We start from the raw sequence: 23,639 nt of genomic DNA, 5'->3' as shown, positions 1-23,639 counted from the left end.
TTTCTAATTTTTAAAACTAAAATATATTATTTCAGAAAATCTGTTTTATTCTGCAGAAAATTTGGAAAAAAACTGAATGTAAATTAATAGCACTTACGTAATTGGATATTCCATTTCGAGCAACGTATAATAAAATGAAATTACTTTTAAATCAAACCAGGCATATTCTAATTTGCTTACTGTTTTCCTTCTTAATAGTACGTTATCACACATATTTTTAACATTTATGTAGAATCCAAATTTTACTACTCCTAAAGAACTTAATTTTACTGAAATTAAATTTTTAATCATTTCTGTAGATACTTTTTAACTTTCCTTACGTAGCAAAATTTTAAAGATTTATATAATTTTGATAACATGTATACGAAAACAAATTATAAAATTATAAGTAAATTTGTTTCTTAATACGAAAATAATATACGTATAATCTTTGAAAAATTTCTAGAATATTCCGCTTCCTTCTTTTTTTTTTTTTTTTTTTTTTTTTTTTTTTTTTTTTTGATTTTAAAAGTTAAATTTAATCTAAAATTCCCGGTTAGGGTTTGAAAGTTTGGAATGTTTTAAAGTTACAAATACAATAAAAATAATTAATAGAATACTTAGAAAACCCCAAAGTGGGAATTTTTAAATGAAAATATACTTTTCTATTTTCTTCAAAATTTCCACACCAAATTGAAACTAATTGCCAAAAATACTTTTAAGCTAAATGTTTGCGATTAGAATTCGAGCTAAGAAATTAAAATACACATAGTCACTCCATGTTTAGCAAATCATGTAGTCGAATGTAATATCATTCTATTCTATGTAATCATTCAATTAGTATTCTAGTTTAAGAAATTATCGTCTAGCATATAAAGCTACATAATTTCAGATCACGTATGGAAAATGAGTTCTTAAAAACAATAATTCGAGACTGTGGAAAATTCTTTGCGCATTTATTTTGTTCTAAACGCATGCCACGTGGGAATCGGCGTCCTTATTTAATCCTAAAATACTTTAATCAATTTTATATGCATTTGCATTGATTTCATTGCAATATTTGTTCCCGAGGTTTTCAAAAATATTTCAGTTTAGTAGGAAAATATTTTATTTTGTCAGAACACGAATCTGTACTAATGAAAACAACCCAACTTCTGAGCTGTTAAAAAGAGATAGAGTGTACTTGAGTGTTAAATACATGCATGACATAACCACGTGTTCTGAAATATGTCATACATACCACGTGGTTTCCAATAAATTAGTGTTGCCAGTAGCTGATTTAGTTTCATAAGTAGTTTAGATTTTACTGATAATATTACTAATATAAACTCTGAGATATGACATATACTATAAAAGTGCCAGTCAAATTTTTAGCATATTATCTCAATGTTATTTATTGCCTCCTCGAAACCTGTGCAATGACGAAAATCGGCAAGTATTCCTGGTACGGTTCTGCATATATTTTGCTGAAACACTTGCATACCAAGCTTGCAACAACCTTCTCGATCAAACAACATTTTTTCTTTATTTTGCGAGCTTACTCGCTAAAAAGTATGTAAAGTAGAGCTAAGGAGAAAATTTTTTTGCCTTGATATATATGGATGCAGAATACATCTATTCAGAAGTTTGTTGGAGTGTATCTGGGTTAATATTTATTATTGCTACAAATGTTAGATCACACTCCATAATTTTTTTCTATCTTCTTGATGCTGCTACAAAATAATAGCTAATTAAAGAATATTTATTAAAAGGTTTAATATATATAAATGTAAGTTCTGCATATCTAGTTTTTAGGTAGTTAAGTTTATAAATACTATTTTTGCCAGTTCTTAAAAGACAGCACTTCGATAAAGAGTTATTGAGAAATATGATATGTTTCTTTGTGGTTTATATTAATTCTGGTTAATATTCAGTATTTCATGTCATAAAAAAATCTGAGAACCGCATTTATGTCCTTAGAGTTATGAGCGAAAATAATGAAAAAGTGTTTTGAGCAGAACGAAATTTCGTCAAATATTTCTGTCGGCGCGTGTAATTGTTTAGTTTTTTGAGAAGTATTCGCAGAATTTCTATTACACTCCATTTATCAAGTGAGAAAATTTGTCAGCAAAAATAAACCATTTTTTCGTGCAGGTAAAGTATATATATGGGTACGCATTTCATAATAACATACATAAATTATTAAAAACGCTACTGCCTGAGGTAATGATAAAAATCAATGCAGGAATTTACTGTATTGCAGGAGTGCCGTAGTATATACCACTAACTTGATCGATTATATTCCGCTAATATACTACAAATACGGCATTAATAATTCAATATTTTTAATTACTTGATTTAGATTTTTACTGATATACCGGACAAAGAATCCTCGATAATGTGTATTTACAGAAATCTGCGAAATGTACTTGACATCAAGAAATAGCAGAATAACTTTTATTTATTATTTTATGCTATCTTATTCGCATTTAAAGTCTGATAGGCATTTTGTGGAATTTGTTAATAATTGAATCTTAATATAAAATCGATTATACGAGCTAAAAATTGTTTTTATGATACATGTTGTTTATCCTCTGCCTAGCAGTAAACCTGCAGCATACAGGTAATTCGTCCCGGAGTCATTTCACGGCTAACATGGTTTTTTCCTGCTTAAGGAATTAACCCGCGAGTGTATTTGCTTATTCTGGAATCCTATTACTAAATGAAAATAATTAGAAAAACTGCGTTTGTTTCGATTTAACAAATGACTTCCAAAAATTAAAAAATATATATATTCGTATTTGAATTACAATTAATTTCGCCTTGTGGCTAGATAAATGACATTCATTTTTATATTAAGTAGGTAATTAAAAATAATTTCATTCTAATTAAGAAGTAATTATCACTTAAGACGAGACATTTGTAATGATAGCGATAAGTAGGAAAAATATATTTTCGCTATGATTATAAAATCTCTTTATTTTGTTTTAATGTGGTATTAATTTATTTAAGATGATAATTAAGAAATTCTAATTCCTTTATTCAATTTATTTTTAGACGATGATGACTTCCATAAATTAAAAAAATGCGTTCTTATTAGAAGTACAATATATTTATTTAGAAATTAATGGCTACTTTTCATGGTTAGATTAGTGATTCCCACATATTCAAATAGTAAGGTGTATAATTAAAAAAAATTATTGTAATTAAAAATTAATTATCGCTAAATTCGAATGATCTGTAATGCGAGCCATAAGTAGGAAGAGGAGCTTATTTTGTAAATTTCTTATTATAAAAATATAATTCTTTTATTCGAATTACGAATGTAATTAATTTATTTAGAAAATAATTGAATAAATGGCATTAATATAAATATATCAATCTAGTGATAATTAACGGAAGGATTTATTTTAAAACTTTATTTACGTATTAAATAAATATCTTTCGTATGGATAAATGGGATTAATTCGTATGGAAAATTAAGCGCGCGAGACTGTGTACGGGAAATTCCAAAGATATGCTTATTTTAAGATTATTTTGTAATATTGCTGTTGAAGGCTCAGGGGGTGCGGTTATGTTGTGTCAGGCTCCTGGGCTTAAAAGGCCTCAACCTGCGTATAGTGCCGTAATAAGGAGTGACATGGCTTCCCTAACATAACATGGCAAAGGTTATCTGAGAATAAAAATCTCGTGAAAAGCATTAATGAGCCTTGCACTTATACGTATCTTCGTGTCAGTTACTTCTGATGTCTGGAGATGCTTCGAAGAATAACCAAACGTCATGGCGAAAGTCTTAATATCGCATATCTTGGCAGACGCATGCGACCTTTACAGCTGACTAGCCCTCAACAGGGCGGAGAAGGAAGAGGGTAGAACTTCGGTGACATGGGTGGAGCTACTGGGTCACATGGTCCAATTGTGTACCTAGAAAGTACGTGCTTAATCTTGCTAATCAGGCATTGGTCAGGGGGCGGGGAAAATATCTACATACCTAGATTTCGTACATGGACTTATAAGAGATAGACTAACCCAGTGGGCGGGGCGCGCGTCACCAACATGTCGGCAAGAAAGAGTTCGGACGATCTGGTTTACGTTAACACTGAAACCTGTGGCGTTTATATCACATAACTCTTTTTAGTTATTAAATGTGGTACGTTGTATAGTTGTAAAGCCACAGTTTTTTTCCAAATAAGATTTAATATATCTCATTAAAGCACTTTTTCCTGCATTTCGCGCATTTTTTTAACGCGTAATTCTTGTACAAACATCTTTACTTTGGTAAAACGGTAAAAGCTCTAAGCACAAAATTTATGAACTTAATTTTGCGTACAAATAACGTAAAATTAAATAAGATTCTCAAAAAGAGTAGCCTCAGAACGTTGAAATTTTGTATATAAGACTAATATAACACGTAGATGTGCAACTCGTATTTTGGTTTCAATCGGCCGCGCCAAACGTATATAAATATATTTATAAATATATCTACTCTGTTACCCAGCTGAGTGATCTCAGTTTCTTTACTCTTATATGTTTGTAAATTGTACATTTTTGGCTTTAAAAATGATTGAATTATGTTGTTTTTATCTTCCGGTTAAGGGTTTTATGCCTTTAAGTGCCGCTAAGCCTAATTTGATGGCGGCCATTACTCTTGTTTACATTTGAAACAGCTGAGTAGCGGATTTGTTGCCAATCTAGAGAAACTTAGCTTCGCAACAAAAAAGATAACGCCTTCATTTATTATTTAAATCATGCTTAATCCTTTCTGGAATTTTTTCGAGGAAATAAGCGTTTAAGATTTACTTCGTAATTTTTAATACAGATATTTTGAATTTTTATGTATTTTTGCCTTGTCGCGAAGTAAAAACTGAATTAATTGAATGAGAAATACTCAATAGTCTGTTAAAAATTGTTTCTTTTTTTGTTTTGTTTGCTTAATTTCTTTAATACATAGTTCTAGCTTAATTATAGTATTTGAATAGAACATGTGGCAACGATTAGATAATTCTTTAAATGATATAAATTTTGTGCATTGAGTTATGAACGAAATATAATACTGTTAAGTAAACCTAGCGCCAGAGTGTCGCTATGGTAAACAAAGTGAATTTTAAAGAATGCATTTATTCTATTGTGATTTATGCGTTGTCGGCGAAGTAGGTTTAATTCAATCTAATAATTTTAAATAAAATGCAAGAAAAAATGCGTATAATTTAATATTCCGTATTTTTTTTTTTTTTTAATTTAACGACCATTTTCAGGCAGTGATTTTCAAAACTATAATAACATTGCAAAACAATCATTTATTTGATTATATCATCATTAACTTATTGACATTAAAGTGGAATATTTATTTTAGTAATTTATAAAATCCGAAGCATTAAATTTTCTAAGTGTAATGAAAAGAAAAAAAAAAAAAAAAGCTAAAGTAAAATCTAGAAGCACTCAGATTTTATATTATGCTCAAAAGGAACCTTTTTTTTAACGTTTTATGTGTTATCTATATTTAGTGAATATCAGGTTCTTCAACCGTAAACCACATACATTTGAAAACAGCATATCTTTAGAATTTCCGCGCTGGAGATAAAACTGTTATTTTCCATACAGTGCTCTCTCTCAACTCGTTGAGTTTGTTAATCAAAAATTCGTTAAAGTTTTACAAACTATGAAATAGATTAAAACAAATTCGAAATTCGGCCGTCCAGATGCCCATGTTCGGGTCTACATTATTCAAATTTTGATGGCTCTAGATTCTGCCGTTTTTGTCACAGTGCGAGAAACATACATGTACTCATGCAGATTCTTCATTATTTAATTTTTTTAAATATAATACAGGGCGATAATATTTTGTAATAACAATTTGCAAGGAGACACGGACATTTATAGCAAAACAGCGCAAAATGCCGCTTCGAAAATACAGCCTTCCTAGTCTACCACCCCTTTGAGCTAATAAATTAAATTAACAGTAAATAGAAAAAAAAATCTTATGTAGAACTAAAAACAAATTTAAAAAAATAATCACTATAAAATACAAGCAAAATTAATTGTTATGGTTAAATACAATTTTAATATTAGAATTAAATGTATAAAATTTTTAAGGAGTCAAAAGTGTTTATCACTGTGATGTATTATGAAATATAATTGAAATAAAATTTCTTTAAAGAAATTGTGCTATAATACTCATCTATAATTTTTAAAAAAGCAGCACAATTTAGAATTTTGAACAAAACTTTCAAAAATTCGTTTTTAAATATTTTAGGTGATGTGGTGTATTTAATTATGACAAAGCACACTAGGGCTATCTGCCTAAGGGGAGAGATGCCTTTTGTGGAGGTCTTTCTAAGGAAAACTGGCTCGTACACACGTTACACATGGGAAAAACCACGAAAACGCCCATGCAGCCAGCCTGTTCGCGGAATTCGAACCTCGGACCGAACTACCAGCGTTCAGCGAATTTACCGCTCGGCCGCTGGTGGGTCTTAAATATTTTAGTATTTTTTACTTATTTACACCAATAAACCAGCTTTTTCTTGACAATTGTACACGCTGCAATAGGCAACCACTGTTAAATTTCTGCAAGTCGTCCCTACTCCTCCGGAAGTGATCAAGGTGACAGCCGGGAACGCCTCAGACGAGCGAGAAAACCCATTTGAGTTAGTCTATTTCTTATAGGGTCCATGATTTCGTAGCAGGAATAAAATATTAAAATAAAATGAAATATCTGCAGCAAAAAGATCTAGGAGTGAAATAATTTGGCTAGCCTAAACAATATTGTAGGGGAATGAGAGTAAAATAACTTTAAGAATATTACATCCAGGTGTAGAAGTTGCATAATGCATTTTTTTTTTTTTTACATAATTATGTCAAAAATGGTAGAAGTAAAGATATTCAGAGGTAAAAGAAATCACAATTCAATCTAATGACTCAAACAACGTATTAATTTAAGTGTCGGAGTACTGCTGCGGGTCTTTTTCTATTTCCGTCGTCTGCATAGTTATAATTCATATTTGGAATCGAGCTGTTATCGACTTTTTCAATATTTCTAAAAAAATTTTCGGCAATTTTGCTGACTCTGCTGATTTTTTTTTCATTTTTGAGTCACATACAAAAACCCCAGACCGGACAGGCGTATGTAATGATGGGACGTAGCATGAATTGGTATACATGAATTTTATTTTGAAGAGATAAAACGGAGTTGAGAGCAATTAAGGGGTTAAGTAATGCTTTAGTTCCCCGAAACTTATTCAAAATATCTCTTAAGTGTGGGGCCCAAGTGAATCTTTGGTCTAAAATCACACCAAGGTATTTTACTTGCTTGGCCCAGGGGATGCTGATATCGTACGTTTTTAGCATGAAGTCCAGATCGATGTTTCTTCTGATGGTGAAATAGGCAGCTTCAGATTTTTCTACGTTGATCTTAATTTTCCATTTGATCAACCAGGACTCTAGTGCGTGGATGTGTTCTTTTAGTGTTTGCACGACTGCGGCCATAGGCGCGTTTTGGTGAAGGATCGCAGTATCATCTGCATATAATGCTAGTGTAGTGAGGGGGTTGTGATGTCGTTCATATAAATTGAAAATAGGGTTGGCGAAAGTAAGCTTCCTTGTGGCAGGGCAGCAAGAGTTACTTTTCGTGTGGAGTGGATATTGTTATAACGAACGGGAAATGTCTAGCACTAAGATAGGAGTTAATGAGGTTTATGATGTAATCTGGGAATTCCAGAGTGCGTATATATATATATATATGAATAATTTTAGCGTATATATATAAATAATTAATTAAATTATACGTATATGTGAAATTGTTGTATTTTTCTGTATTATTTAATATGAAAATCTGAAAAATAAAATCTTGCCGGAGATATAAGAATACAGGGGGAGGTGAACTTGTGAGATATCGCCAAGCTGGCGGCGGTTTTGGCGACAAATGTTTGTTGTCGAAATTGGCGAGATATAGCCCAAAGCTGTCGAATTAGGTGGCCATTTGGCGACATTTTGGTCCTGTCCCTGTATAACCGTAACGAGTATTGTAATTGAATAACTGTAATTAATACGTAACTGTAACCGTAACTGACCTTGTTATGCCTGCCAGTAACATCGAGAAAAACTAGAGATCTTTAGCTCTGAAAAAGCATAAATTCTCAGCTATTTAGTTCAGCGTGAGTTCGGAGTATTAAGATATCTCCGTAGGAGCTTCGCCTTTTTAGATGCGCTTTGTGTTGCGTTGTGTTTAACGTTTTTAGTTGTGTGAAGTGTAACTATTGATTGTGCTGTGTGATGCTGTAAAGAGCTATACGAGCACTTTTGTGAAAAGTTTCAAAACTCTGCTGTGTTTCTTTTGGTAAATTAAATTTTATCAAGCCATCATCGGTTCTGTATCCATTCTGACTATTAGAGAAGAGATTACTTGTAGGTGTACTGATATTCAAAATAACGATATAAATGTTTACAACAAAAGTGCTATATTTTTTTCCTATTTTTTACCAAAAATGATCGTAAACCCAGAAGGGCTATTAGTCTCGAAACAGCATTATACATGGAATCACTTTAAATATCCGAATTATTTTTTAAATTGTTGCCATCGAATATTGTCGCTCCGTATTATATTTGAAGAAACTAAATAATGAAGGATATTAATGTGCATGTATGCATATTTCTTGCATTAGGATAAAACAACGGCGCCTAGAATCATCAAATTTTGAAAAGAAAAGTCCTCCAGCCGATCATGGACACCTGGAAGACCGAAATTTGAATTTCGAATTTGTTTTATTCTCTATTTCGTATTTTATAAAGCTTTAATGAATTTTGATTAAAAAAACTCAATAACTTCAAAGCAAGCAGTGCTTAACAAGAGCCCGCATACACTGTAGGGAGTAAAATAATTTTATCCCCACCGCGCGAGACTCTTTATCAGAAATTCTAAAGATATGCTGCTTTTAAAAATTTTTACGCAATGTGGCGTTAGCCCAAATGCTCTCGAAATGTGTATAGTCTGTAAAAAAAAAAAAAAAAAAAGCGGTTTGACTGGTAATATAAAATCTGAAAGCCTTCAGATCTTTTTTGTTTGCTTGTTTGTTTGTTGTTGTTTTGTTTTGTTTTGTGTTGTTTTCTTTGGCTAATGAATATTATTTGAATGACAAATTTAAAATGCAGTTTTGCTAGAAGAGCTCGACCATGATGTAGGTGGTTATATTATGGTCCTTAGCTTAAATTATGCATGCGGGCTCTTGTTATGCTTTTGCAAGTCTCTATAATCCTTGGTACTCGACTCAGAAACTCCGAAAATATAAACACTTCTAATCCATACGATAAACAAGGCAATAACTTAGAACTAAGGGTGGAAGATTTTCTTGAAACCGTATTCTAGAAAGTTCTCAAATCTCTTGAGTTTTCATAGAAGAACAACAGAAAACCTTTAACTAAATATTAAAAAAATTGGGGGTTAAAGCAAAATTTCTTATTTGTGTTTAATAAAAAAAGAAATTTAAGAATATAATTCCTAAACGCTATAACGTCTCGTATTGTTTGGTAACATAAAATGTACGAAACGTCTTAAAAGGGAATTATTAATATGTCTTGCAAAGTACCACATAGACTGAAAAGGGTGTAAAGAACGCTTTTATTTAACTCAAATAAAAGTTAACAGAAATCAAAACTCCTGTTTATAAAAACAAGCATATATGGCTTAAACAAAAGCTACTTAATTTGGCTTAGTAAAAGTTAAGTTAGCTTGATGATTACGCTAGATTAGCGCGCAGTTCGCTTTGACCTAATGTTGGCGTGACAACCCTAATGGCGAGAGTGCCGCAGAGCACTACTGCCAATAGAATCAGTTTAGCAGCGTGGCTTCCACCATGCTTTGATTTGGCCCACCAGCGGCCGAGCGGTAAAGTCGCTGAACACTGGTAGTTCGGTCCGAGGTTCGAATCCCGCGAACGGGCTGGCTGCATGGGCGTTTTCGTGGTTTTCCCCATATGCAACGTGTATACGAGCCAGTTTTCCTTAGAAAGTCCTCCACGAAAGCATCCCTCCCCTTAGGCAGATAGCCCTAGTGTGCATTGCCATAATTAAATAAATCAAACCAAACCACCGTCTTAAACCTTTCTTTAAATACTATCTCCCTTCTACCTCATTTGCATATCACGCGAGCAACAAATTTAACGTCTGGCAGGAAAATGGGAAACGAAGGGGACAGGAAAGCAAATTAACATAAAATAACTGGTGAATAAACTGAACGAATCCCTACAACGCATACCTATACTTTTTTTTTAAATGTCAATTAAACTTTGTAAATCAAATATATAGATAAAACTAGAGATTTAAGGTTCATTTTTTACTTCCTTGTACGATATAAAGGAAGTATTGTAATCACGAAAAATTTAAGGTATCATATTTCAACGAAAATATCCATTTTGATCGCCATCGAATGCACTATCGAAATTTCATGGGCTCAGCTCAGTGGTCTGGTATTTTGAAGCATTAAGGAAGTTGCTGATGTTGCTCGAAATCAAGTATTAGGTTGTAACCTAATCAATGCACCTTCCGCGCTTTTGTATCCTGTCCTAAGGTGTGACTTGGCTTAGGTCCAGTCCTAGAGCACTGAGCTTTTGGTATACTTTCATGATTTGTGGATATAAGTAACTTTGAGCTATTACCAGTCCAGTGATGTTAAAATCTAGATTGGTGGGTTTTCGGATGTGTAAGAGGGCAGAAGAATGGCTAGTTATCTGCATCTCGTTTGACTCCACAAACGCAACCTTCGATGTTGGAAAGGTCAAGTGAGGTAATATGTTAGAAAAGACTTGGAGATTTTGATTTCTGTCCTGAATTTTGGGAAGAACTGGAGAGTTTTTCGTGGCGTCTGTACGTACGTATGTGTGTATCTCGCATAACTCAAAAACGAATAGCCACGGAAGTTTGAAATTTTGTACATAAGAACTGCCATAACATTTAGTTGTGTACCTAAATTTTTGGTTCAAATCGGTCGCACCAAAAGTATATATATGTATATATACCCGGTCTGTTTTTCGGTTCTGTGAACTCCTTTTTAGTATTATTATTATATGTTGATAAATCGTGCATTTTTTGCTTTAAAGGTGTTTGAATTATGTTCTGGTTAAGGTTTTTATGCTTTTAGTTAATCTGCATGCAGTAGTTGTAGAATTATCCACAATTTAAAAGTTGTTTCACTGCGACTGAGCCTAAGAGAGCAGCCATATTTACTTATATTTGAAACTTAGCAGAATAGTGAATTACTTTAGTGAATAGTGAAAGACTTTAGCCTTCCAGAAATTACCAACTGCATTTTTGGCTACTAACGCTGGCTACGAAAGAGAAATAACGGTTTCTTGGTTGTTCTGAATTGTTTATACTCGGGATCGAAGTATCGTACCCGTGTTTTATCCACAGTTACGTATCTAAACAAAACTTGTTCCTAAAACATTATGAAAAGTGAATTTGAAATTGCTACACGGTCTGTGTTCTGTGGCCTCGTTAACATTCTGGGTACCCACAGGTCTGAGACTCACAAACATTTGTTTAATGATAAACGAAGTAATCGTCGCAGAATTTTGAACTTTACACTGTTAAGAAGGATTAGAAAATAACTTTCAGGATGAAGAGTTTTTGGAATTTATAACTGATTGATATTTTCAAAAGCCCAGAAGGGCTATTAATTTCGTTTTGGCATTTTGCGTTGAAAACTTTAAATGTCCGTTATTTTTTTCAAATTGTTGAATTTGAAAAATTTGACTCCAAATGCTAATCAGACTAAATTTGCTGCAGTAAACATGCATATCTTAGCTAGGAATGAACCTCGTGAAATGATAAGCTAAACAGGCTTGATAGAGGAAAAAGCAATGAGATTAGAGAAAAAGCTGTCTCTTAATTTATAAAGATATCTAAATTTGAGCCCAGATTTAAAATTCATGAGATGATCTCAAATTAATTATATAAATAAATAATTATAAAATGGAAGCTCCTACTTCGCTATCGGTTTGGAAAAGCGATCTTGTTTATTGTTTATTCACTTTTTAAGCAAGCTTTTTTCGTGCAATTCCAGACTCGAATTAATTCACTCGTTGATCAACAGTAATTTGTTATCCAGAGTTAAGGAAAGTGTATACCAAAAACTATTTAGGGAACAGGAAAATGCTTTTATTTACTGTGATTAGAAAAAGAACTAATATTTTATCTTACTTTTTTTTGTATGAAATTTAATTAAATATTCAGTAAATTTATAAATTAACTATCTACCGAAGGAACTAGCAGCACGTTATATTTTAAAGTAGTTTCATAAAAGGTTTTATATATATAATACAAATATAAATTGAGTTCTATTAAAAAGTTCTTAACCCTTTTTATTCTTCGCTATTTATAATATTCAAAAAACAGTTCTGATTTATCTATATATCTATTACGATTCACGAGTATCTTATTTTATTCTCGAGGTAAAATTTATCTCCAACGAAATGAGAGTTTCTGAATTGAATTTGATCATTATTATATTCATATAGTTGTAAGGATTATGTTAATTTTCTTAACAGTTAAATTTTGAGTTAAAGTGCCTTTCCTGTCGATTCTTAACTTACTATTTCCGCTCAGAACGTAGTTTTAGAATCAGGTCTGAATACATAATGAGGAAGTACGGTATTTAACAGCGAAGTTCTTCGGTCTTAGGTAGAGAGAGATACAAGGTATTTTGGCTGCAAGTGTCCGCCTTTTTAGTAATTTTTTTAATTACTAACCTTTACCGCCTTTTTTTTTTTTTTTTTTAATTGGAGGCGTATTCCTTAAAAGTCGAACCTCCATCAAAGTGTTTGTTCCCAGAGAATGATAGGCATGAATTCGGAAGTTATAATCAATTTTTAAATGTGCGTTCATTTTAAAAATATAATTTGTCTGCTGAAACTGTGTTTTCTTTACATAAAAAAAGTACTAATGCCCTCTTATTTAGGGCTCCGGCTTGAATTACGATTTACCTCAGAGAAGTACCGGAGAAATACTCCGGAGGGCTCTGTTGCGATTTAAGCTCTGATTTGTAGCATTTACTTAATGTGAACTACCCTTCTTCCATGTAAGTAATGATGATAACCGACCAAGTCTTATTTATCCCGGTTTTTAATTACGAATTATTTTTAATATTTTTCCATAGAGTAATTGTAAGATATTATTAAATATTTCGACAGGTTGTTTTCATAATTTACGTGTATAAAATATTTTTTCTTAAACGTTATTGGGTTACGTTTCATAGGTAATTCATTACCTAAAATAAATTTACAAAATTCTGACTTCAGCTTCATAGTTTTGTAATATTTCAAATTATTTACTTTTGCTATATACTATTTTATTATCTTTTCTCTGAGAAAATGTGAGACAGTTTTCCTTATGTCTCTTTTCATTATTTTTTAAAGTTTAGTGAAAGAAATAGTAAATTCTCTCAGAGATCTTTCATTGCCATTTCATGAAACAGTAGCGCCATCTTTTGCTAAAATTATTATCTGGTACTTTTCCGTTTCGCCGGCGCAAATCTCGCCAAGCAGACGGTATTGGCAACAACATACAGTATACACATAAAAAATTTTGACAAATATTTGTTCTAAGATTTTTTTTTATTTTGTAGGTATAAAATTTTAATGTCGCTAAATTTTATAAAAAAGCCAATGAATAAAGACAACAAATTTGTAAAAAGAAATTAATTTAACAATTTACTATGCTTTCATGGTACAACATCCTGATTCGACGGTTCATATCACGTGACCCCAGGTGATCTCACGTAAACTACGCTATAAAAATCTAAGGAATATAATAATCTTGAGAACGGCCCGCAGCAATGTTTCTTGGGGTGGAATAATGTTGACCCTGTCTGATTGTGAATGTTCTGTGACTGATAAAGGAATAGATCATCAATACTAACTCTCGGGTAACATAGAGAGTGGTGAGTTTAAAAATAAGTGCATTATGCCAGACGCGGTCAAAAGCTTTGGTCGCGTGCAGCATAAGGAACGCAGTGGTTTGATGCTTGTGTATTTCGGAACCGAGAAACTCGACAATCCTTACTAGTTGCATAGTCGTAGAGAGGCCCCTGCGGAATCCGAATTGCTGATTAGGCAGCACGCTGAGAACAGAGTCCAATCGGATATAAAGAATACGTTCAAGTATTTTTCCGAGCGAAGGGAATAAGCTTATCGGTCTATAATTTTCAACTTTCGTGGGGGGGAGGGTGTTTATGGTTTTGGCATCAAGATAATTATGGCATGTTTCCATGCCGTTGGAAAATAGTTTAGAAATAGGCAGGCATTCAGAATTCCGCAGAGTTTGAGTATATGTTTCAGCATTTTGTTTGATATATTGTCATGTCCCGGTGCTTTCCTATTATGTAGTTTGGAAATGATGTTACTGATTTCACTGCGATTTGTAAAAGTTGGGAGATTTTTTGCCGAGGGCTGAATCAACCATTTTTTCACCGAACGGTTTACAAAATTGGTGAAATTGCTGTCAGCTGGGGTATCATTAGGTGTGAACTGATTTTCAAAATGATCAGCAAATGTATTGACCTTATTTTCATCGGTGTAGAGAAATCCATTGGCGGTTTGAATACCCATGTTTTTCATTTTATTTGATTTTTCCTGACGTATGCATTTCCAAAAAGCGCCATCTTCTGAGTTTAGATTGTCAGTTTTAATATTCCAGCCATTAATTCTGTGTTCATCAATTAGACGTTTAATTTTTCTGTTCATTTTGTTGATTACGGATTTAATAGCTGGTTCACGTGAATATGTATAATGTTTCCTAAGACGATTACGTTCTCGAATTTGATTTTTAATTTCCAGAGGGAGCTTCAGGTTCTGTTTATTGATTTTACGTTCTGTGGTTAAAGAATCATACGCATTTTTGATATTATTAGTGAGGATTTCAATGGCCGAGTCAACTTTTTCTGTACTTTTGAGAGAGTTAATGTGAGGGTTATGTTTATTATGGAATTCACTGAATTTGGTCCAGTCCGTGATTTTGTAAGCGTACTCCTCATCAGTTTTAACGACACCAAGATAGGCTATGACCGGGCTATGGTCTGAAGACAGATCATTGACTACTTCGAGATCTATGGGTATGTTTGACGAGGTGAGGAATATGTCAAGTATATCGGGATACTGCCGAATGTTGGCGGGCCTGAAAGTGAATTCTTCAGGGGGATAGATATATAGTATGGGTTATTGAAAAGAAAGTTCTGCAAAATGTCACCATTTTTGTTTGATTTTCTACAGCCCCAGCTGGTGTCCTTGGCATTTAAATTCCCACACAAAATGGTGGGTCATGGGTTGTTTAATAAGTGGATTAGGTGCTGATCTTGCAAGTTCAGGTCCGGGGGTTGTACAGGGCACAGACGGTAATATTTCCGTAATTGGGAAGGCTGACTATGGCTCTGACTTCGTCGAAGCCTTTTGTGTTATCTGAATTTAAAAAGCATGAGTTTAAACTGTTTTTGACGTAAATGAGGATTCAGCCGCCTCTGTGTCGGATTCTATCTTGTCTGTAGTATCTGTAATTTGGGATACTAAGGGAGTGTGAAGGTGTGGCGTGCGCTAACTCTTTCGCATTGAAGTCGCTTCAAAAGCTCAAGCATTCAGACATCGGCTGGACGCCCGAAACGCCTGAATAATTTCTTACTTAGTCCTTTCCCCCATCACGTTACTGCATCACTCATTGCTCTTACACGTTACTGCATTACTCATTACTTGTTGTTAAATGACATGTAAATCATTCTTTTGAAGCTACTAAAAGTGGTTCTATTATTTTTATGCTCCTTCTCTTTCCTTTGTTTACTGTCAGTGTTTAAGTTTTGATGCCCGAAGTTGCAATCCCGTTCCAAGGCGGAACTTCACACAGGATGAAAGTGTCCAAGAAAGAAGTTCTCTCTTTACTTAAGTAGGTTATTGTTAGCGCTGTAGTATTCAATTTGTCATGGGGGAAGGAAAAGCATTCCAGGAGAAATTCTTAGACTCGGGCGTTTTCGATGTTTGGGGAAAAGAGATTTTGCCCTCTCTCGATGCGAAACAGTTAATGCAATGTCGATGTTGTGAGTACATAAGAAATCTTGTAGTTCAAACATTTTTTGATAATATTCCGCGAGTTCCGGATTAAGATGCTCCTAGAAAAAACATTTAGTCTAGTATGATTATTCATTATTGTTCTGCGTTTGGGGCCTCACTAAAGTTGTATTCTTCGCTAGTCGTTGGGAGTTATGAAGTTTTGGAGGTTTTTCATAACTGTCTCTGCATCCTTAACTGCTTTTATGGCCTTATCAGCAAAAATTTCACTTTTTACCGCTTGTGCATAGAATTTATTGACTACTATGGAATCCCGCGAACGGGCTGGCTGCATGGGCGTTTTCGTGGTTTTCCCCATGTATAACGTGTATACGAGCCATCCGTAACGTATATACGAAGGCATCCCTGCCTTTAGGCAGATAGCCCTTGTGTGCTTCGCCATAATTAAATACACCACACCACACCTATTGACTACTATGCGATCTTCATTTCTAGGGGTGGCTTCCGTTACTGGATTCTGTTTTGGAAAGGCATGTACAAAATGCAGCTCGAATTATAATTTTTAAAATAAAAATTAATTTTCTATATTCTTATTATTCTTATCGCAAATTTTAATGTAAAATAAAAAAGTTGAATTTTAAAATTCAGTTCTTCCATTAAGATACGTAAGCAAAGAAAATTAAATGAAGGAATTATTATGCATAGTATATATTTTATTTTAATGAACTAATTTAAGTATATAAATTCCTTTATATCTTCATAAAAAAGTTAAATATATCAAATTAAATAATATTTATTCGAATAAGAAAAATAAAACAATATCTTATTTTGTTTTTAACAGAAGCGGTCTTAGAGACCATTCACAGTAGTTATGCAACAACTGAAGTCACAGTAAGGAACTAATTAGTTTAAATTTCTGAAAAGAGTGGATTACAAAGACGTATTCTGAGATGATGCTTATAAATTGCTGACTTTTGTTCAATTTTTTAAGTTGAAAGAAATAAATGAAAATGATTCATTTTTTAATGTTGTTGTCGAGGAAGTAATGCAAACCGTTCCCCAAACGTAACATAATTGATATTATTAGGGATCACAAAGCGCTTTTTGTAACTACTAGAACCCAAACCCTCAAAAATACCACTAATATTATTAGTACTAGCAAACATTCTTCTGAAAACACAAATGTAATACAAATTCAAATAAAAGGCTTCCTTATTAGCATTTTAATCAAAGAAAAAATTAATATGTAATTTATGGAAAAAAAATATCAATAATAAAAACTGACAACTAAAGTTCTCGGAAATTATTATAATCCAAGAATTTGTTCCACCCATAGTCGAGCGGATAAGAGTGCTGAACATAGTCAGCTCGGAGTCGGCTCAATTTGAATGACAGTGAGGGTGAATGAAAATTTTTGTGAATATTCGTATTAATGTGAATATGAAACAAGGAAGACATCACATTCATTAGGCAATAACACATTGCTTTGTGAGACTAAGTAAAAAAAATGTGATAGAACAATAGAATGCGATAGAAAAAAAGAGAGTCCTTTATTTTTACAGAAAGCGAAAGAAAATATTCTTGATATAGGTGAAAGTTTCGTTTTAAGATGGATATATCAACATAATTCGAAGAAACTGAAGGTAAAAATTAATACATTCGACTTTTAATAATGAAATGATAAGACAATACATTTAAAAAATTATTTTTCACAGATGAAATAAAACAAATTATGGTTATTTTAATCTCACAAATTTAAATGCAGATATGAAAAATAACTGAGATTGCATCCAGTTTTTAATATCTATCTAGTTAAATTTTAAGGACACTGGATTATGTATCTTAAAGAAATCTATTATAATTTAAGATTTTTAACATGTAAATGTTGTAGGTTTTTTCTTTATTCATAAACTTTCATTTCACGTTCTTGTCCTATTAAGTGTCTCCCTTGTGATACAAAATGTACATTCCCGACATTTGCATTTTACTGGCATATTTCAGCGTTCTTTAGTCTTTTTTCGTAATATTGAATTTTGTGGTTCTGTATGTTAACAGGCGGGGGTTTAGACATTTTGACTTTGGTACGGATCTTTCGTTTCCCATTCGTATTTATTTTATTGGTATTTCGTTCAAAAATATTTATAAAATATTTTAAATTTAAATAAAACATTTAAGCGATTTCTATTTCTAATTATAGCAAAGAATATTTATATTATATTTGAAGCACACAAAATAATTTTTAAAATAACAATAGTAGCTTTGGAAGAAAGGATACTGAGCTCAGAGAAAAATATCTGGAAATGAAACACATTTTCACTGGGCAGGTGCATGCATTGCTTAGTAATAAAATAACTCTGGTTTCGAAGACACTTATCTATATCCGGATAAAGTAAAGCACTCCTATTTGAAAGAAGCAAACGCCATTGAGAAGAACAGTGGCGGACTTCAGACGTCACCACCGGAACAAACACAGCTAACTCTACAGCCAGCTGTGGCAGTCAGCTGTGGCAGCACCTCCTAGAACTAACTCTAAGCCACGGCGCGCAGTTCGTGACGTCACAGCAGTAGGGATACTTTCGTCCTCGCCAACTTTAAGGGTGCCTTCTTAAATGTCCATTTGACAGGCTTATAATTAAACTGAAATTTTTATATTTAATTCTCATCGTTTATAAATCTGGAAAATACCTTGCTTTCATTAGAATGTGAAGAACCGAGATTTTTATTTTTATAATGTTTTCGATACGAATAACTAAAATTTTTAATTCCATTAATTGTTATTACTGATTTTAGCAAATTTAATCGCTGAGAAGCTCTTGTTAATGAAAGAAACTTCACACTTAATGAATCGGAATTTTATTTGTACGCAATAATTAAACAGAAAATCAATTTAAGACATGAAGGCAGGATATAGATCCTAAAAAATTGAGATAATAACTGAGATATAACTGATTTAAATTACCTGGAATCATGTAGCAACATAAAATCATTAGTTGAAAACAAATATAAGTAATCAGAGATGTTTATTGGTCAAGGGTCGTATTAATTATACTTACAACATTTTATGCCTTGACTAATAAACATCTTTGATAATAATAAATACTCACGTTTGAAAAAAATAAAGCTAAGCTTGCAACGATTTAAATAAGTTTTCATAATTATTTGAGACATTAGGTGCACAGAGAGAATTAAATATTATTTTGCATTTTAAATGGCAAATATCAGACCTCTGATAAAGGTCTGATATAGATATAAACAGCTAACCTCTGATCTTTACAGGGAAATTTTATAACATGGCTTAGCAGTATTATGTGGAAGGCAAATGTAACAAATCCTAAACTGGGATATTGAACACAACAAATGAAAAACACAGTTATCATTGCATTATTACTGCCGAATAAAATGACTAACATATAATGCCCTTAGGATGCACTAAATTATACATTACAATTCGAAATACTTTAGATAGTATGTATATGCTTATTTTCAATTGCTTCTATGAATCGCCTTTATCCATTTATTTAACCCATCAACGAGCCCGCCTCTCGGAACGAATTGCTTCGAAAACAGTCGCGTTGTCAGACAACAAACCCCTCCAAAAAAAAAATCACTTTCGTTTTCTGAAATCTCTCTAAGATGGCCCAGCCTAAGGTAGTATGTTTGCTTCTCCTTAGTGTGATGGATAAGCCATAAAATTGCCTCCCCGCTATTGAATGGCAAGAAGTAGTTTTTCCGTTTAGTTTCGTCTCCTTCCTCTTTCTTTGTACAATCAAAGCCTGTAGACTTGTTTCTTTTAACATGTGACTGCAAAATTTTCCGAAGTATTTTTAGAATTTTAGCTTCCAAGCTTGTAAACTTTCAATTATTCGACATGTTTTATTGGGTAGTATTTTAAGAAAGATCATTATTTATTTTGTTACACAATTTTTTTACTATTTACTTATCTATTTTATTTAGTTTTAGTAGACCAATTTATTTTGGGAAATTAAATTTTAATCCATTCTTTTACCGACTCAGTTTTCATCACATTATTAGTCCATATATATTTACGATAAGAGTACAATGTTTATCAGAAATTTTTGGAAAATTTGGCACATGCATTTATATTTTTAGCGTTGAATTTTTTCCACAAGTTGTTCGTTAACTGTCGAGCTCATCTTCGTCTTTTCAGCGTGGAATTGGCAAGCATAATATTCCTAATATTTTTCGGGATTTTATAGCAATTTCTAGAATTTTGGCGGTGTTCTACAAATATTTTGGTAAGTTTAGCTATTATACAGTTGCTACTAATGTGGAATTTAAAGCCAAAAATGTATTCCTTCGTTGATTTGAGAGATCGCATTTCGAATTTAAACGGAAGTTTAAATGAATTTGATACAATCTTACCACAGACTAGAAAGAATTATTTCTCTGTGCTGGATGGATTTTTCTCACTTTTCTGCATTTGATACATTAAATGCATAAAGCAGACACTCACAAATAGAATTTAAATAAATTTATTTAAATAAATTTCTACTTTCATTTAAAATTTGTCATTATTAGCACCTCCCGCAGTTTTATGCAATCATAGGATTTTCCGAATTCTATTAGGTCGTTTACATAATTTCAAGGCCTAATAGAAAAGTGATAATATGGAAAGACTATGTCTTGAGGACCAATAGCCAAGTATTTGTAATTAAATAAAATGATATTGAATACCAGCTGCTTTTTTATTTATTTATTTTTAGTCATATAACAAAAGATAAACAAGAATACTATTACGTCTAAGAATTATTTAGTAAATTATTTTGCTAATGTTTTATGAATGAGGAAACACAGTAAAAATGTTTTAATGATTGAATTCACCGTTAAAAATCAAACAAACCCCAAAATTCCTTTTTCCCATAACTTCGTAAAATGTTTTGATTAAATATGATTTGAATGAGTTTTCCAATTCTGTTTTGAGTGATATAAATATTATTAAATTAGGATATAAATTATTATTAGTAATAATTTTTGTATTATAACTTAGCAGAATATCGTTTATCGTTAAAAATTATATCTAAAGAATTAAATTTTGAAAAAGAATAAAAAATATAATTAACTGTTCCATTTTCTCCTCTATGTATCTATTTATATAAAAAAAGGAATCTGGCTGGGGAATTTACGACTTGTATATGAACTAAAAATTGGTATCTTGACAGAACTTGTCAGAGCATAAAAAGCTTATATTCTGTGATATTAGTGCATTATTCATACTTCTGTATCCGTAAATGCAGTTTATAATTACCAGCATAAGTATCATAATGGATTTTATTAAAACAACGAAAACTGAATGCATGATCCTAGCATTATCAAAGTAGGGCTCTTTATCCCATTAAGAATTGCTTGGGTCGTAACCAACACGAGTTTTATTTTTGAAATATTATTCCAAATAAAATAGGAAGCGTTAAACTATATGCATTTTAAACAGTTTTTCTTTTTTTTGGAAGGGAACCTGACCTCCGCAGGCTAACTGACACTAAGGTCTCCAAAGACTACTTCTAGTCAATAGAGTTTTTTCATTCTAGAAATACTCATTATCTAGAGCTATCTTTTTTTCTAGCCATTGTAAACTACAGATATAGTGGGAAAAAATTCTCATTTTACATAATTTTCGGATAATTACATTTTACCTTAAATAATTTTAGATTTTGATTAACGCAATCGATGAATATGGCGGAATAATATTTTGTTGTAAACATTGTAAATTTCAACGTTTTTTAAGTAAAGTTTTTAAGTAAACCAAACCAAAGATTATTAAATTAGTCTTATAATGTTTACTGTTTGGTTTTCAGTGTTCTGAATTTGCATTTTAAAAAACATAATTTAAATAATCTTTCTTTACGCTAGTCGCTTTTAAAATGTTGACCTATGTAAACACTTACTAATGTTTAATGTAGCAACTTTGTATGTACTTAACGAAAGACTTGGAGGAATTTATAAAGAAAACTAGTTCACATGGGAAAAATCACGAAATCTTCCCTACAGCCAACGTATTGACCAGAAACCAAAACCAGGTCAATATACTTATGATCATCTCTTTTATCCACATAGCCATCGGTAAACTTTTCAAACTTATACTTGTTCTTATTGCAGTTATAAACAGAAATGTGAACACTCAGATACTGCCGCTTGTTAAAGTTAGTACAGTCTGCGGCTGATTCTATATCTGCCGAGGTGTTTTCGAAAAAAACTTGAAAGATAATAAATTATGTTACCTGCTGAGTCATCGAAATATTATATATTTGTTTATTGAAACTGAAAATTTTATAAATTTCTATAAACCTGCAATGAAATTATTGCATTGAGTAATCTTCAGTGTGATGTAATTAGTGTCCTAAATATAAAAGTATGCAAAAATCAAATTGGAAATTACAGCAAATCAGTCCCTAGAAATATGCTATGCCTGTATTAATCTAGTAGCAATCAATTATTCATGAACATTATAGTATGCATGCCATATAACAATTTGTCAGCAGTACAGAAAACAATTTCGATATGCGTGCCCTTTCTTTTAACATAGATTTTCTCTCGTTACTTTTAAGATAAACATATAACTTGAAATAGTTTTTCTTCCTCCAGCTTTCACTTATTTATTTCTTAAAATATCTCCACTAAAATCAGAGTGATATTATCAACGATTTTTCTTTATTATATAAATATAAAATTTATCCTTTATTATATAAATAATTGAAATGCTTAAATTTGACATTCTAATAAATATTTAATAGTAACTCTCTGAAAAATTTAACTTCTTTTAAAATGTATGAAAATGAATTAAATCGTGTATTTTTTCCAGTCTTAATGATAATAAAATTTTAGAATCATCAGTTATATATCAGTATTGATTATGAGAAATTATCTCATTCTTCTTTGAGATGGAAATTGCTCAATGGAGCTTCTTCCAGCTAGAATTTGAACTCGGACGTGTAAGTGATAGCAGATCGGACTATCAGTCGGAATGCCTGTGGTTCGTATTCCGCTGATAGGATAACGAATTTTTCGTGTTTTTTTTTTTTTTTTTCTCATAAAAACGCTATGTCTCTTCAATGGCACCCCAACGAAAACATGTCAGACGATAATTCGTTAACACATGAATTATTTCGACAGTGCCTCGTGCTTCTTCTCTCTCGCCCTTTAAATGAAAACGAATAATAAGGAATTATGCCATTCTCACTATCTTGTTATAAATGGACGTCCTTCCAACTAAAATTTAGAAGACCTCCTTATTAGAAGCACAAAGAGGGCACTGCTGAATTTTCGCATTTCTTGCTTCGAAAAAAATCCAATGTCTCTGCATGGTATCTTTCTGTTTGTGCAGCATTCGAAATTATTCCGCTTTCGCAAATTTTTCAAATTTACTTTTTCTTGTATCGTTATTCCATTTGTCGTATATTGATAGGTGAAACAATGCAGATTTTTCTCTATTTTCTTAAGTTTTCGTGTCGGCAGGAAAATATACTCTCGCACTTAAAATTGGTTTTAATGCTGAAAATGATTTGATTGTTTGGTTCTATTTTTCCTTTTTCTTCCTTTAAAGATTTATTTTTCTTTCATATACTTATTTATTTATTACATTTTAATCTAATAGTCTCCCAAAAACTAAAGCGATAAAAAAGTTCT

The sequence above is a fragment of the Stegodyphus dumicola genome, chromosome 2, assembly GCF_044657685.1.
Source record: "Stegodyphus dumicola isolate Sdum_Otavi_A_Nest chromosome 2, ASM4465768v1".
Classification (NCBI taxonomy): Eukaryota; Metazoa; Arthropoda; class Arachnida; order Araneae; family Eresidae; genus Stegodyphus; species Stegodyphus dumicola.
The sequence above is the reverse complement of the archived record's forward strand: the minus strand, read 5'-3'. Positions refer to the sequence as shown.